Raw genomic sequence first — 18,274 nt, 5'->3', positions numbered from 1 at the left:
AAATATGTGTAGATGAGTATAAATAAAATACAAAAATAGCAATTTACAAATTCAAATTATTGGTAACAGATAACCTGTTATATAAATTTTCTTTTATGTAACCGTCTTTTGAAAGATCTGATTTCCATCGACCGTGGGCTTTTAATAATCTTTCTGGTATTCTATTATGAGCTGCCTGAGTCACGCCTCCACTTCTCAAACTATGAAGGCCAAATTTACTTTTATCAAAACCTGCTTGACACAAAGCATCTAAAAGTAGCTCTCTTGCTCTAGTGTATGATATAGGTTTGTTAATTTTGCATAACGCATAACTATTTTTACTTTTTAAGAAAGTAATTGCTCTAAATACATATTCGCTGGAAATCACAGAAATATTTGTTAATTTTAAATATCTCTCTAACGTTGTCACTGGACACAAGTCCGTGTTGGTTCTAGCGATACAAATAGTGTTACCCTGTCTATACACATCGGTTTTACTACTTTCTATAATAATTTCTAGATGAGATTTCTGAAAAGTTAAATTTGATGCTTTAATATTTGCAAGCTCACTGAAACGCATAAAACCGGCGTATCCCAACAGCATCAAACAACATATTCTTAAATTCTTAATGTTATTCAAATCTTCATAATTATTGAAAACTTTTTGTAAAATTTCAGCTGTAATTGGTTCTTTTTTATTAACGGGCTTTGATAAAATTCTGGTTCCTCCTTCTAAAATCAACTGCAAAAATGTTTCAGAAAACACTGAATTGTACAAGTTAAGCTCGTGTTCCCATTTAATTGCGTAATAAGCATTTTGTAAAACTGAAGAAGATACTTCCAGCTGAATTAAATATGATAAATAAAGTGCAATGTTAGCAACTGACGATGGTAACGCACATAAGTCATAGTTTGTACACCAAATGTTAATTTTTTAAAAGCGTAATCATAAACTTTTATAGTGTTTTTACTTTTGCTGGACATAACAATACGGGGTAGTTTATCAGCGAGGTTGCGTAAACAGGGATTTTCAAAAGAATTCAGATCCTTCCAGTGAGAAAAATTAAACCGAACCTGAAAGGAAAAGAAAGCAATTAAAAAAAAAAAAATACCTATTGTATTGCGACAATTATCGTATCTTGTAAGGGTCTCCGTCACGGAGTTGTCAAATCTCGTCACAGTAGATATAGTCCCATCACGGGAAAATAAACGAAATCCAATCACGGGAACGTAAACAAAATCCCATCACAGGAATAATATATTCAGCTATAAACACCCATAACAGGTTAAGAATATCAATACCCATCACGGGTTATTACAATGACTGAAATAAACTCCCATCACGTGAAAATTAATACTAGTATATAATTGCCGTCAGCTCCTGAAATCTAACCTCAAGACGAGAATGTTAAATGATAATTTCTCAGCGACGAAAATACTGTTAATATCGGAACCTTTTTGAAAAAACTTCTTGGGTTTTGCGTACTCGATTACATCTTTCACGAAGTATTTAAATCTTTGATCATTAAATGACCACAATAAAGGCCAAAAAGGTGAAGATGTCCATTTCGGTATGACTAAAGTGCCTTGACCTTTACAGGTAAACAGGTGTGAAATTGATCTACTAATTAATTTTACAGGTGGTACAATCCAACAGTTAAATTCTGACCAATTTTGTGCGAAAGCGTCTACTCCACTGGTCCCGGGGCACCAATAAGGAGAATAAAAATTTGCCAACTTTCGGTTATTGCTGTCTGCAAATAGGTCGCACGTGTATGGGCCCCATGCTTTATTAAAATAATTAAAATATAAATCGGATACAAACCAATCATCAAAGTAAAAAATTTTACTGTAAATATCAGCAATTTGATTTTGATTTCTAGGTATCCATTCTACTTCTAGGGAAATGCTGAATTTTAAACAAAAATTAAAAATGTCAATTGCAATATCTTGTAATTCAGAGTTCATGCTGCCTGCCTTTATAATTCTTACTACGTTCTGATTATCAGTGTAAACTTTAACTAAACGATTGCTGAAACGTTGAACCAAAGAAGATAAAGTAATAAAGACGGCCTTTAATTCTCTATAAGTCGAACTTTTAGCTGCTTCTATGTTAGACCACATCTTATGGACTACTTGATGAACTGTCTCTACTATAAAACCAGCACATGCATAACTGCTAGCGTCTGTATACAGTATTCTGTCGGGTAGATAGGTTTGTTGGAATAGATTTTTTCTAGGTAAAGTATGACAATTATTCAACCAAAAATTAATTTCCTGCTGTGCTTTTAATGTTAAAATTATTCTTTCTTCCCAAAAACGAGAAGTAGCAACCAACATCATCATATTTCTACTCATGATCCTACAAATATTACCTAAACTAGGCATGAAAGAAATAATTTTCCCTGTAATTCTGGCTAACTGTCTTGCTGACAGCGAATTACAGGAAAGTTTTTCTAGGTCTTTTTTAAAACGAAAAATTTTATCTATAGGAAGATCCAAAGTTGAATTATGCAAATCCCATTCGAAACCCAGCCAAGTTAATTTTTGAGTAGGCTTCCAAACGCTTTTTTCTTGGTTAACGAAAAAACCTGCGGATTTAAGATCTAACTGCAAGATATTAGATAAAACTTTACAAGATTGTGCATTAGACTCTACTCCCCAACCATCATCAAGGTATAAAATAACTCTAAGACCCTGCGAACGCCAATGCTTGACGACAGGACGTAAAACTTTTGAAAACACATGTGCTGCTGTAGATAACCCAAATGGGAGAGCTGAAAATTTAAAGTATTTAGTTGTGTTCTGAAATTTCCAGGAAAATCCTAAATATGTCTGATGGTCTTTATGAACGCTCACGTGATGATACCCGCTAGTTAAATCAAATTTAATCATGTATCCGTCTTTAATTGTGTATTGTAAAGCCTCCGCTACACCCTCGAACTTAAATTTCCTTTTTTCTATAAATTGATTGACGTGCCTTAAATCTAGGATCAACCTTTCTTTACCTGAGGCGTTAACTGATACGGTTAGTGGATAGATAACAAAAGGAATGTGATCTTTGCATTCGATAGCTGCCCCCGTTTCTAAAAGCTTACCAATAGCACGCTCCACGAATACTGAATGTTTAAAAGCAGAAGTATTATTGCTCAATATAACTGACGAAGGATTTTCATAGAAAGGTATTAAATAACCGCTAGAAATTACGTTGAGAACAAAATTGTTTGCTTTTAAGATATCTTTCCAAAATGAAAAGTTTTCGTTAAAACTACCTACATAAAATGAGGTTTTTTCTTTAAGTGAATTTTCATACTCATAATCTTGCTCATGTAAATTGTAAAACTGGTACTTAACTGTTTCACTGCTGCTGCTTCTCTGGGGGGTATCTGCCTGCTTTCATGGGACATTGATAGGCCCAATGACCTTCCTCGTTGCAGTAGAAACAGCGGGTTGCTCCTTTCTTTCCACCAAAGTACTCGTTGGATGTGTAGATGCCTTTTCCACCAGCCGTACTCCTGCTCCTAGATGAGTCTTCTGAATATGTTGAGCTAGGGCGACGAAAAAGATCAGACGTAGCCTTTTCGTCGACTGGGTTCTTGTAATAAGGGTTGGGTCGGTCGGCTTTTGTGTACTTGTCCCTCCTCTTCATTTTCGCTCTGTATTCTGCCTGCTTTAGCCTAGTTGCCTCTTCTGTACTTTCGGTTAACGGGTCGTCCATGAACTCTTCAACTACGTCCCAACCATATTTGTCGGCAATACGGAGTAGCTTGTTCCTTTCTTTTAAAGCTGCTTCTGCTTGCTCCAAGGCTTTAACTGCTGCACCTACAGAACCACGCTCTAGAAAATCTGTCGCTCTGCTAAGTTCATTTATACGAGCAGTATTGAACTCGTGCTGCCTTCCATTGCCCTCGAATTTAAACTTTGGAGCGATTGACGGTAAACGAGAACTCTTTTCCAGGGGACTATTGCCAATCTTTAAGTCAATTTGTGCGAAAAGTTCTTTCTTGTGTCTAACTAAAGCGGTATCTAATTGACGGGAAAACAAAGAAAGGGCGTCTTCAGGAGAAAATCCTACATGATTACCTGGGTCTGTTTGATTTGGCGGTTCACTATCTCGGTTGGTAACTTCGCGTGGGTCTTCCTCGTCACTCATGTTGAACTAAAGTTGTCGAACAAGTTTGGTGTGTGAAATCTCGATGAAATGAAAAGGGCGCGTAAAACAGTATATAAGGTCCGAAAACCGAATTACTCAGTATTCCGCGACAGAAATAGGACGAAATCTCAAAACGAAAAGAAATATAATTTTTGAATGAAATAGGTAAATAAAGTTATTCGTGAACTTCATACAATGTAAGGGCATTTCCAACTAGTCCTAAATTTAATGCTTAATGCATCTGAAAATGGTTGAAAATAACACTGTAAAAAATCATCGTTTTTCATCTAGCATTATTTGCACGTGCAGTATAGGTACGCGGGTAGGTTAATGCGGTTTCAAATAATTTTTTACAATTTTTGGTGATTGCATCGAAATCTCATCTATTACGTCATTTTCGAAACTATACGAATTTTGATTGGCTAAATCGGACGTTGGGAGAATTTGCTATAGAGTGGTGATTTTTTGGCTTCACCGAGGTCAAAGATTTATCAACTTGTTGTTTTTCGACAACGGCATTGCGACATTAACAATATCTTCATACATGATCATTGTTCCCTTGAACACTTACAGTTTTAAGTAAGAAAATCGCCAAAAACTAAGATTCATCAACGTCAATGTTTAGCTTGTCACGTCACAGTCATTATTATCAGCTGTTGAGCACCTTGTCACAGAAGTCGGCACATGGAAATCACAATGGAAAGGTGGATTTAGCATACATTTTGAGGTAAATACGTTGTAAATTGTAACTCTTTATCACCGGTACCCATTTCTTCTTATTGAATTTGTTGAAGTGAATCAAAACATTTATAATTCGTCATTTATTTGGATAACCGACGACGAAAACCGTTGACCTATGAATCAATCAACGAATCAATAAAGTTAGCTAAATGGAAACAATGCTCGGAGAAAGATTGTTTTAATATTAGTTTTATTAGACTTGATTTTTCCCAAGCTAACTGTTACATAATAATTACAACCACCCCCCCCCACCCCCCCCCCCCCCCCTTAATTCCCCCTTGGTTTAGTGTATGCAATAAATTAAAACTATTCATTTTTACTTTGGTAGTAAATTAAGGGGTGCACCCCCTATATTATCATACCCAGTCTACCTATCCTTAAGCTTAGTCATTTTTATTTATACTTTTATACACCACCTACGCAAATGAACAGTGTTGGTGTTTTTACATTTTAAACAGAGAATGACATTGTTTCAATTCAGAATTATTTTTTTTCATTGTGATTTAAGCATAAATTTTATTAAAATAAAACATGGATTTGTTTCACAAATAGTATTTATATATCCATTGTCATTTCTAAGTTTACAAAAAATACCAGAATTTATAAATGAGGGGCAGGACAGGGGGTACCCTTCTCCTTTCTCCCACCCCTTTTCTCCTTGTCCTACCCCCGTTCTCCTTTCTCCCATTAGAATAAAACATCTCCTTTTGAGATATTTTTTCTTGAAATATTAGAAAAATTTTTAAAAGGAGAGATATTTTATTTTTTCTCCTTTCTCCAACTTTTTCTCCTTTCTCCCACCCAATTTCTCCTTTCTCCTACCCCCTTTCTCCCTGTCTCCCTTACCCCTGTCCTCCCCCTCATAAATGCATGTTCAAACAAATAAAATTTACTATTATTAAAGTTATATTTCAGTTATCAGGCTACTGAGATTTTACAAAATGAGAGAATTTGCTCATCTCAGTTAATATATTATCCAATTTAATTTTTAGTAATAGACATGAACATTTTAAATTGATCACCACTTTCATTCAATTGACATAAAGACTATTGATTACTTGTAGGATTTGCTAATCCAAATAAGTGACTTTAAAAGGTGTCAATCTACATTGATGTAAATATTTCAATATCATACAGATTAAATACCTAACAGTTTTTTTTAAGTATCTCCTTTATTGCCTATTTCCTACATGTTTAACAAAAAACTTTTGGTGTGTTTATTGCTTTAAAGTTTTGACTATGCAATTTTATATTTGTCTTTTGCAGAATTTGTATTCACTGGTTTTTTTACTGCTTCCAAGTGAGTTGACATGTAGGAAGTCTGCATTTTGATGTAAGCATTCAAATATTATATTATTGTTACTGACACTTTAATATTTTTTAGTCACATGAAGTGATATGAAAGCTATTTTAAGATTAATTGCTTAGCTTATGAGTTTAGATTACTCTGTCTATTATATTTATGTGTTAAGAAAGTAAACAAGCATGGCAATTAAACCACTGCTGTCAGATACTAAGGGCTATAGCTATTAAGCTTACTAAAATTTGATTATATTGAAGTTCTCTTTTTGTATCAGAATAAGAATATAAATAAGATAATTGTTATGTTCAAAATATTAATAACAGGGCACATTAAGAGCATATTATTATATAAATCAAGTTCAATGATTGAAGTAATAGATATTATGCATATATATAGCAATGGGGCTTATAAATTAATTATATTGTGTATAATAATATCATTTTTTTTGCAGGATTTTAAGATGAATGAGAAACAATGGCTACTTCCAATACAATAGCACAATTGATAAAATGAATAAGACACAAGGACTGCACTTTTCATTCTAAGGAAGATCAACAAATGATACCCAAACAAGGATATTATTTTCATATCAGATTTCTGTACATGAGATATAAAGAGAAAATTCATTTTCCTGAAAAGACAACTCTTTACTTATACATATATGTGACAAAATTAATGGAATCAAGACTGTTTTAACTGTGCTAAAAGGAATACAAATTAGAAGTTAATTGACTGTATTAAAAAAAAGTGAGAAAAAATTTACTGTATGAAAAAGCAGGTTCAGCAAAAGGAAATATGTTGAAATGAATGAATAACTAACTGCAATGATTCTGGAACATGTGTTAGTTCATGATCAAACAAAGGAAAAATTTATAAGAAAGTGGAATACATATGTGATATTGTGTCCTAATTATGATCACTGAGGAGAGGATGTTTCACAGAACTTTTACTTCATAAATGTGTCACTGTGTACAAATTGTGATTTCATTCAGTGGATAAATTATATTTAGCTGTGCTCCATGGAATATTAAAATCAAAATCATTAATAGTGTTTATTAATAATAATGTGAAACAAAAGCAAAAGTGTTAGGAATGATGAAATGTTTTCACATACAAATTAGCATATAGATTCATCAATAGGAACACTCATTCCCTAATTTCAATGATTGTGAAACATGTTTTATAACAAAAACAAAAAAAATCTATGTTATTTGGTTATGATGGTAAGTTGTGACACATTGAAAAACATACCACATGAAGTAAAATAAGTCATGTTAGCTGCATTTAATACACAATTTCAAATCAATCAATCAGTGAATGTATATTTTAAATTACTTGGGTTAAATGAAAAACTTTAAGGTTTTCAGACACTGATCATATATTCCCTTACAAAAACATTCACACCCCCTTTTCAGAAAGTACCAAATAATGCTTATTGAGGAGCAATTATCAATATTAATTCAATTATCTAATTACATGAAGCTTTAACTGATGATAAATATTATAATAACTTTTCTTATTCAGTTCAACATGATTTAAACTGATGTCTGCTAGTTTTATGCTGTTTTATCCTTAAAAATAAACACCTCATTGATGGTTAGCATTGCAATTATAAAAGATAATATATTATATTGATATTAATAAAATATAGATAATCAAAACAGTTGTCCAAGTTCATGATTTTTCTAATTTATACAGATTTAGGCCACAGATTCATTAATTGGGATCTGAACTGGGGGGTGAGGGGGTTGTCAATTAGTTGCTATGAGAATTTTTCTCTATTATTTTTATTCAAATAGCATCTTTTCTTTACCCTGCAAAATTATTATTATATATTCTTTAAATAAACTTTACACCCTATATATACCTATATTTCTGTTTCCTGTACCTTAAAAAGAGATTACAGCTAATTTCCTAAAGCATGTAGAGCAAGACTTAGGTTACCTTGCTTGCTTTGTTTGTATATTGTACAATAATAATTTAGATAACATCCAATTGAATTTCACTATAATATTTACAGGTTTAAGTTTGCCTATATTTATTGTTTGAAGATAACAATCTTAAGTGCTTTAAGCTTTAAGCCTGGGTAAATATTTATACAAACAAGACAAGCAAGTCAACCAAAGTTTTACTCTACAAGCTTTAGGAAATTAGCTGTAAAAGAAAATATTCTGCAAATTTATAAGTTACAGAGATAATGGTACATATATACATACATAGAATAAATACATATTTTGGAGTTTTAAGTATGCTTGAATGAGACACAGAATATTCATTGAATGTGTACATGGTGTATAAAGGGTATGTGTGAAAAAAATGTTGCAGGATTTAAAATATAATTAAATTTCCATTAGCTCTTGCACTATCATATTTGGTATAAATTGATTTAATAGTCCCATACTTACTGACCATGGCACCATAAGTTTTTTTGTTATGAAATCATCATCTATTTTTCTTAAAGTATGTTTTCTATCAGCATGTGGTAATTAAATTTATTGAGAGAGAGAAAAAGCAGGACATTGAATATATATATTTCAAGCTGTCATTTATATATGGTGTGATTGCCACTGTGACCAAAGACTGAATAATGTACAGTGTATGGGTCTGTATGATTTATGAAGAATGAGCAAGATTCATGATTTTATTGTACACTCTAAAAGTTTACACTGTTACAAGTGGCAAAACCCAAACATGAGAGGCACCTCACCTGACAAAATAGAATGCAAAGAGCTATCTGATTGATTGAATGGTGTTTAACGACACTTCACACACTGTTGTGCGAATACACGGAGGTCATGTTTTATTGGTAGATAAAGCTACAGTGTCCGTAGAAAAATTCAATACATAATTTTTTTGCCAAAAAATACCAAACAGAAAGAAAAGGGGCTTCATACCCCAAGCCGATGTGATTCTGATCTATTCTCCGAGTAAAATATATATATTTAAATAGTTTGTTTCCTTTATTAAATATTTGGTTATGGAGAAGATGCAACAAAAAGTACATTTAAATAAAGATCAGCAATAATTTCCCTTTGAAAGTCACTTGTGCGTTTGTAAACAATGTCGGACACAAAAAATTGTGAAACACATTAACTTTGACTCAAAAGTGCTAGCGTGTAGAAATGATGAATTTTTGGGTCAAGTTAACGTACAGAAAGCTGAATATTAATATTTTTCGAAAACTGCTACTCGGTTCATGTTGTTAATACCGTTTAAACGTTAGACTTGTAATATCTGAAGGTCAAAGTATTTTTGGCACAATTCAGTCGAAAATCTCCGTTTATGTATTTAATCTTTTTATTCAAAGGAGGCGAGTAGCACTTTTCTAGTACTTTGGTTTATAAGCTATCCACAGATAACAATATTTAGAAAAACAAGACTGTCTACACGCTAGCACTTTTGAGTTTACTGTTTTCACGTTTATAAATAGATTTTGAGTGTCACGTGAGAATGTTATTTTTGAAAACGAAAATTTATATTGTCAACCTACTAGCAAAACTAAAAAATATAACAAAATACACTATAAATGAGTCAAAAAGTCTTTTTATTAAAAGTCGAAATTTAAGTATCATTTTTTCATTTTTTCGAAAATACAGCATTAACATACCCGCGTATATTTTAAAGTAGTCTCGATCATCCAGCCGCTTTATTTTTCAAAGTAGAGCGTCTGGATGACAAGTGATATAAAAATGGTAATTTATGACATTCGGAATAGTATCGGATTTTTTAGCTTGTATTGAAAGATAATGTCCAAGACGAATAACCAAGAAGTTGGTTATTGACTTCGGAAGAAATTCTATTACGATAATACTATTGAAAAGCCCGAGTGTACCGATTGTTGTTTAAAGCTATTTATATTTTTTTGTGACGACATACAAGTCGTGGAAAACACCAGACAGCATGGCTTCCATCACGCAAAGGAAAATAACAGCACATCAAACTTTGGTAAGATATCATGATATAACAACACAAACTGTTACATAAATTTTAAAACAACCTGAAACATCGAGTAGTTATATTCTTTCGTGCATGTGCGTGCTACGCAAGCAAGTAAATAATCATATTCAATACATTGCAATTTTTGTATTGACTGGGAACACTCGAACAGTAGTACGCGATTGATTTGTAGTATCTTTAACTTTACAAATACTTTATTGAAAAGTGCTATGAAATATGAACTTCATCCAGGATATAAAGTTTGTTGTATCTGTCTGCAGTGTATAATGGACAGTGGCGGATGCAGGAATTTTCGAAAGGGGGGTGCTAGCCCAGGGCAAAGGGGGGGGGGGTGCAAACATATGTCCCGATTCAAATGCATTGATCGGCCAAAATAAAGGGGGGGGTGCGGACCCCCGGAACCCCCCCTCTGGATCCGCCACTGATGGAGTTCGCATTTTGATACATGTAAAAAAAAAAGGGGGGAGGAATGATGCGCAATGTTGTACACATTTAAAGGAGGGAACGCAATCCAAAACCATTAGCACAAGAAAACCAAACAAGGTATATCTAGAAGATGCCAATTTGAACATACACCAAACGGTGAAAATGATTTGTGCTCGATTTGTTTTTTAAACAAATGCATTTAGCTTATACAAACATCTAAGAAGTCGGACACGTTGTTATAAAAACTAATTTAAATACACTGTTAGTAAACAAAGTCTGGACTGGTCAACTGGACAATACCTTTTTTGCACTTTTAAAAGGCATTTTGTCCACACTAAAAAAAAATCATAAAAGAATACATGCAATGTTGTCGGTGAATATATACCAATTGGCTTTCTAAACATTGAAATAAAACCATGGCATGAGGAAAACACTGAAAATTCGATTTTATGCAAAACAATAGATCCAGCATCAATGAAAGGAGGTGTCAATGAGGCAACAACCGGTGATCACAGTGATATACATTACCAAAAGTAGACATCAACATGATTAAGAGGACATACTGTTGACTTAAACAAAAATTGAGATTAAAAGTACCAAAAGGTCAACATTATACAAATAAGAAGATGCGGTATGAATACCAATGAGAGAGTTATCCAACCCAAGTTCAAATGAGATGGATGTGAGCACGTAAAGGCAACTGTCTGGCCTTCAATAATGATAAAAATTCATACATTATTTTGATAGAAAATACAAACAGGGAATGTGTCAAAGAGACATCAACCCGACAAAAGAACAGGAAACAACCCAATGCCACCAATGGGTTGTGTCATTAACACAGCAGGATAATCTCGCATGTCGTAGCAGGATTCAGCTTGCACCAAGACATTTTAAAATGTATATTTATATATAATGTTTTTTCCAAACATTTTGTTTTTCAAATATGCTATGCTGGTGACCAAAAATTAATATGATTTTATTATTTACTTTCTTTTGTAGACAAACCAATGAAGATTTCTGGACACAGATATTATGTGTAAAATGTGAAGAATTAAAAAAAAAATCTATAATACTTACATTTTCATTGTATCATAAACAGCTCCAATTTTATAAAAAAAAAAAGATTCAAAGATTTGTTTTTAATTACTGAAGCTGCCAGCAATCATTATAATCATAGTATAAACATTATTCTGACAGCAACCATAAAGCCAAAAAAGGTACACAGACATTCATTAAGTAAATAAAACAAAAATCAAGAATCACATTGTTGTCAGATATGTCGGAGAATTAAACAAAATAAAAATCAAATAAGAAATTTAACAGTTTTCACGTTTGAATTGTATCTCATTTACATGTCTGGCCCTTCTCAGTTATTTATATGGTATGGAGTTTTCTTAATATTAAAGGCCGAGCAGTGATTATATTTGCGAACATCCATGTCATTTGAACTCTGCTAGGTTGTTGCCTCATCAGCAATCATACCGATCTCCTTATTTTACATAAAGGTTCACATGTACAGGAGAATTTTTGTGAAGCTGCCCTTTAATACATGATTGATATTGGAATCAAATTCGTATTACGTGTGAACTCAGTATAATAGTTTGTAGTAGGAGAATACACTTTTCAGTTATTTTACAAGTTATCATGCAGTATGGATTAAATCCCATTCCATCTTTTCCATGTGATTGATTCAAACATGTATACAAAGAGTATTGAATTGGGTTTCATGAATGACTGGTTAACTTTTGTATTTCTTCATGGACACGGAGACTGGCAAAGTGGTATTGTGTGAAGATTGGCCCATAAATGTTTTCTTCCCAAAAGGATTAGGCGATATAGATTATTTTGAATCATTCAGACTATTCTGTCGTTTGCAATTTTAAGATCAGTTAATTTTGTAAATACAAATTGAGTTGGCTCATTGTATGATTTCACTGATCTGCCAGTAATAAGTTGTTATGGAGTTTTTTCTACATTGAAATCTTAGTATTTGTACGAGTTGTTTTTTCTTTCCATAAACGTAACTTGATGTGTGCTTTTCGAGTAAGGTAAGTGTGTCAGATATCTAAAAGATGTTATAAAAAGGAAAGCATAAATTATAACAAGGATTTACAGAAATAAGAATAACGAGACAAAACTAAGAAAAAAGGGAAAAAATAAAGAATACAGACTAATGTGGATACAATATAGATCAATATACCGATTGTTGGTTGCTTATAACGTCAAGTGGCAAATATTTCATAGAATAGAGAGTGTATGCTATAATACAAAAATATAGAAAAATGGCATTGTATAGTATGAAGATAAGAGAATATTAAACGTGGTGTGTTATAATATACAAATAGATTGATTTTGGGTTGCTTGGTTATCGTCTTGTGGTAAATAATGTTATTTCTTATGCAGCAAAAATACTGCAATCTGATTGGTTGACTACCCCGGTGTAAATAACACCCCACCCTTGTTCACCCGGGGATAAATAAAATTTTGCCAAAATTTAAAAAAAATATGAAATTTTGCCCAAATTTAAAAAAAAAAAAAAACTTTAAATTTTTTTTTTTTGAAAACTCAAAAGAACACAACAATTTTCTGAATTTTTCCAAAAATAAAGTAAAAAAGTATTTGACAATGTGCAGCAACATGGACATTGAAAAAATATTACGCTGGAAATTTTCCATTACCATTTTTACAATTTTACATCCTGGTTTCAAAATGAGTAAAGGAATTGTTCATAAGAAATAAATTCGTTATCTTGGTGTAATCAGGGGTGTACGGAATTTTACACCGTTGTTGAAAATTCATACACCCATTCGGCTGCGCCTCAGGGTGTATGAATTTTCAACAACGGTGTAAAATTCTGTACACCCCTGATTACACCAAGATAACTAATAGTATTATATGTTCAGGACTGAAAAAACAACAAATATAAAGATGAGGTCCTAGATTATAGGCCGTTCGGGATACCTGTCGGAGAAACTATAACTCACCAGAAAATTAGGGTATATTGTTTGGCTTTATGTACAACGGTCCACCTATACGGATCCCTAGGCTCTCTTGGCGCACAGCGGAGCGTGATATCCCCCATACACAAACAGTGGCTTATCCAGACCTTGTTATATTAAGGAGGACAATCTACAGTCATACTACATTGTTTCTCTATATAATCAACCAAATTTTCCCCACGAAAATAAATCCCGTCTTAATTCTTAAATTGTTTTTTTTAACATGTGTCACAAAATTCAGTTTTTGATCGTTCTTTTAAAATTGCACATCTACAAGTTGGGCAAAATAGGGTCAACTACAAAATGTCAGTTTTAATAATCACATAATTTTTATACATGTAACCAAGGAATTGTATATTTAAATATACAATTCCTTGATGTAACGTTACACTGTTTACCGTTTGGATTAATTGTTTTTAATTCTAACATGACGTCCTTCAAACGCTTTGAGTACACACCCGTGGTAAAATATGAATATATTGCCAGTGCTGTTCCGATTGTACTCCCACGTCATATGCTTTTTTATGAATGAGATACCCGACGTCATAGAACAATGACGTTAGAATGTAAGCATTTTACGGGAAAATACACGCTTGTGAATCCGAAAATCATCACAAGGAAACATACGCAAATGATGCTAAAATGTGGCAAAAGCCCTTTATTGTACATCATATAAGACATATAAATAAATTATCATTCAAATTCATCCAAAACTGTCTAAATACATTATTTTAAATAGTTTAAGCATGTCACTAATGCAGTTTGCTCCGTTCTTTTACGCTAGTTTATTAGTGCGTTTATTTATGGGAACGGCAAATATTTGCCTACACCTAGAGCGCTTCGATCCAAAAGAATTGCCGTATGTGTCCTATCAGAATCGAAATAATTCATGGGGGCTTGAATATATCTAGATTTTACCACGGGTTGTCCCTTTATGCCGATATTTTACCCCTCGCTATCGCTCAGGGGTAAAATATTTGTCATAAAGGGCCAACCCGTGGTAAAATCACGATATATTCAAGCCCCCATGAATTATTTCTTAAATATAATGGGGATAACGGAAGTGCTATTTATAGATATGTTCTATATTTAATTATTTGTTACGCCCCCTATAAATATCTGACCAGTCCGGTTAATCACCCCAGACGCTATATTTAAATACGCGTCTGGGTTATCGAGACTAATTTTAAAGGCACAACAATGAAGCCGCCGTATAATACTTCAATCGACCCGATTTACTTTTTGAAGTTAATTCCTAACAAGAATGTGTCCAAAGTACACGGATGCCCCACTCCCACTATCATTTTCCATGTTCAATGGACCGTGAAATTGGATAAAAAATATAATTAGGCTTTAAATTAGAAAGATAATATCAAAGGGAACATTTGTACTAAGTTTCAAGTTGATTGGACTTCAACTTCATCAAAAACTACCTTGACCAAAAACTTTAACCTGAAACATGCACTTTCATTTTCTATGTTCAGTGGACCGTGAAATTGGGGTCAAAAGTTTAATTTGGCTTTAAAATTAGAAAGATCATATCATAAGGAACATGTGTACTAAGTTTCAAGTTGATTGGACTTCAACTTCATCAAAAACTACCTTGACCAAAAACTTTAACCTGAAACATGCACTTTCATTTTCTATGTTCAGTGGACCGTGAAATTGGGGTCAAAAGTTTAATTTGGCTTGAAAATTAGAAAGATCATATCATAAGGAACATGTGTACTAAGTTTCAAGTTGATTGGACTTCAACTTCATCAAAAACTACCTTGACCAAAAACTTTAACCTGAAGCGGGACAGACGGACGAACGAACAGACGAACGAACGAACGAACGAACGGACGCACAGACCAGAAAACATAATGCCCCTCTACTATCGTAGGTGGGGCATAAAAATATAAATATTTGACTAAATATCTGCTTTTTATCCAGATTTCAAGTCCGAATATTTGTCACAGATTTACCGACATTGTTGTGGTTTCTAGTTATAGTCACACATTCAGCGATTTAGCGAAGGTCATTTGTAGTCATTTTTAAGCATATTTCTTGTTCATTTTATAATTTCCAAAGCCTTGTGATTAATTTATGTTGTATACTCGTTTTTTGTTGAATTGAACTGGGAAAGTGAATTTCATTTTCGGGTTCGTTTGGTTTTCAGGTGTGTTTGATTTGTTTTTTTTATTCAATCACATGGACAATTTAACAATCTCGTTAAAACGGGTCCCGCTAGACGCCAAAAAAAGACCTTATTCTTGACAAAAAGTCTCTTGTTTAATCATCAAGGTATCCGTCTTTTTTACCTGATAAAATAAGTAAGACATACTGTAATTCCTCTAAACATAAGGCTAAACTTGAGAGGTACTACAGGGATGCCATTGCCTTTTTTGCTCAACAAGGACAATATAAATCTAGCATTGTATTTGCTAGCGATATTTTCATTGGAGACGCTGTTAAGACAGCGAATAACATCAAAGCATAATTAACAAGAATGTGTCCAAAGTACACGGATGCCCCACTGGCACTATCATTTTCGATGTTCCATGGACCGTGAAATTGGGGTCAAAAATCTAATTTGACTTTAGAATTAGAAATATCATATCATAAGCATCAACTGTACTAAGTTTCAAGTTGATTGGACTTAAGCTTCATCAAAAACTTCCTTGACCAAAAACTTTAACCTGAAAATCCCACTTTCATTTTATATGTTCAGTTGACCGTGAAATTGGGGTCAAAAGTCTAATTTGGCTTTAAAATTAGAAAGATCATATCATAAGCAACAAGTGTACTAAGTTTCAAGTTGATTGGACTTCATCTTCATCAAAAACTACCTTGACCAAAAACTTTAACCTGCGGACGAACGAACGGACGGACGGACGGACGAACGAACGGAGCCACAGACAAGAAAACATAATGCCCCTCTACTATCGTAGGTGAGGCATAAAAATGGTTGGGTAAAAGCCAACTTAAGTACATGTAGCTCCACCAAAACCAACGACAAATCGGTATGTATGTACTTTATGAAGCAGCCTCAATTTTATGACAAAAAATGGAAAATATTTATGTATCTAGGGATTATTATCGTGCAAATAACCAAGTACAAATGTATATTGTTGGAAATGTCAGAATCAATGTTGTTAACCTATTTGATAAATTTTGTTACTTGTCTCTTGACAAAGTCTTTTGAAACATTTTCTTCAGTATCAATGAATATTTCGCATGACATTCGGAGAAAATGTGCTACTCTCGCAGAGTGCCTGGTGTCAAATTGTAATAACATACTTACTCCATTTAAAGTCTTATTATGCCGGTCGTTCATGCTCTGGGTTGGTGTGACTTCACTTCAAGTTTTTTTTTGGAATCGGTTAAAAGTCGGTATTCAACCTCTTTAGGACAAAAACAAGCCGTTTCGGTAATCATGTAGCCTTAGGTCACCTTACGGCCTTCAACAATGAGCAAAGCCCAAATGGCCATACCGCAGTCAGCTATAAAAGGCCCCGATAAGACAGTGTAAAACAATTCAACCGAAAAGCTTTCGGCATGTGAATTTGTATTTAAGCATCACATACTACGTACAATGTGGCAAAGCAAAGTTTGGTTGTCGGCAAATCTAGCCAACCGAAGTAATGGCTCCCCATGTGCCTTTGTTGGAAAACTGCGCAACATGACACGTTAGAGCCAGTTTTCTTTGAGGGACAAATGGCATCGGACTTTCTACAAGATCTAATTAGTTCATGTAAGGGGGAAAACATGCTAGGCAGCACGTGTTTGCAAGGAGCAGGGTCTTACTTGCACTGATTTATGTTTTTGTCAAAATGTAGGTAGTTGTAATGAAATACCATGGAAACAGTTCTTGTAATATTTGGTAACTTTATTTTAATTTGCTATAATGTTTTCGACGTTTCATTTGGTATGAAAATAAACTCATCATAGATACCATTACGGTCATGTCTCAATTTTAAGAATTTGTTCTACAACACGCTTGCACTAATCGAGTAATATATAAAACTCCATTAACTATAAAAATAAAAAGGTATCTTGTATTGAGATAGTTTGAATTCATTTTAAGAAAACTCAGTGACACGTCGAATCCTTGAAAACTGAAACGAATTTTTTCATGGCTGCATATTTGGTTTGATTTATTAGCTATGCATTTCAGATACTCTTTGAAAACTTTTCAACTATTAAAGTATTCAAGAAATGCTATTTGTAGATGTCAATTATCAATGTTAATATGTTCCTGTTTTCCATTAGGCATTAAAATTTGTATGTACCATGGACTACCTTTAAAAAAGTTAAATAAAACGTTGTTCTGACGTCATGTGTAAATATGAAAAAGATTTTGTATGAACTAACGTTTTTCTACATAATACTACTCTTATAATTTATTGAATAGATTATTAATTTTGAAAAATATCAATGGTATTGTTTCTCTAGATGAAAGTAGGATTTTTTTAAGTGATGACCTTTGACCTTGATTTTCGATATTATTGTACCAGATTTGATATTGACGACACATATTTTCAAAAAGTACAGGATTTCAGCTTTCCAATGAGCTATTAAAATCCCATGAGGTATTTAGGTAATTTAAATTTCTAAAATTGTCCTCTCCGCCGCTCCACTAGTAGGTGGGCATACAAATGGCATTTTACACCAAAGGGAGATAATTTGAAGCTTTTTCAATGATACAAACATTTTAAAAATAGGCCAAACCGA

At 33.2% G+C, this 18,274-nt stretch overlaps 1 long non-coding RNA gene across 1 annotated transcript; it reads left to right on the top strand.

Annotated features, from left to right (window-relative positions):
- Positions 1-4,450: 4,450 nt before the first annotated feature.
- On the top strand, positions 4,451-7,837 carry LOC143054471 (uncharacterized). The gene is made up of 3 exons (XR_012971692.1): positions 4,451-4,859; positions 6,140-6,206; positions 6,628-7,837. It is a non-coding gene; the product is annotated as an uncharacterized LOC143054471 (long non-coding RNA).
- Positions 7,838-18,274: the final 10,437 nt, after the last annotated feature.

This window comes from Mytilus galloprovincialis, chromosome 12 (assembly GCF_965363235.1).
Source record: "Mytilus galloprovincialis chromosome 12, xbMytGall1.hap1.1, whole genome shotgun sequence".
Taxonomy (NCBI): Eukaryota; Metazoa; Mollusca; class Bivalvia; order Mytilida; family Mytilidae; genus Mytilus; species Mytilus galloprovincialis.
Note: the sequence above shows the minus strand (reverse complement) of the source record. Positions and strands in the feature narration are given on the sequence as shown.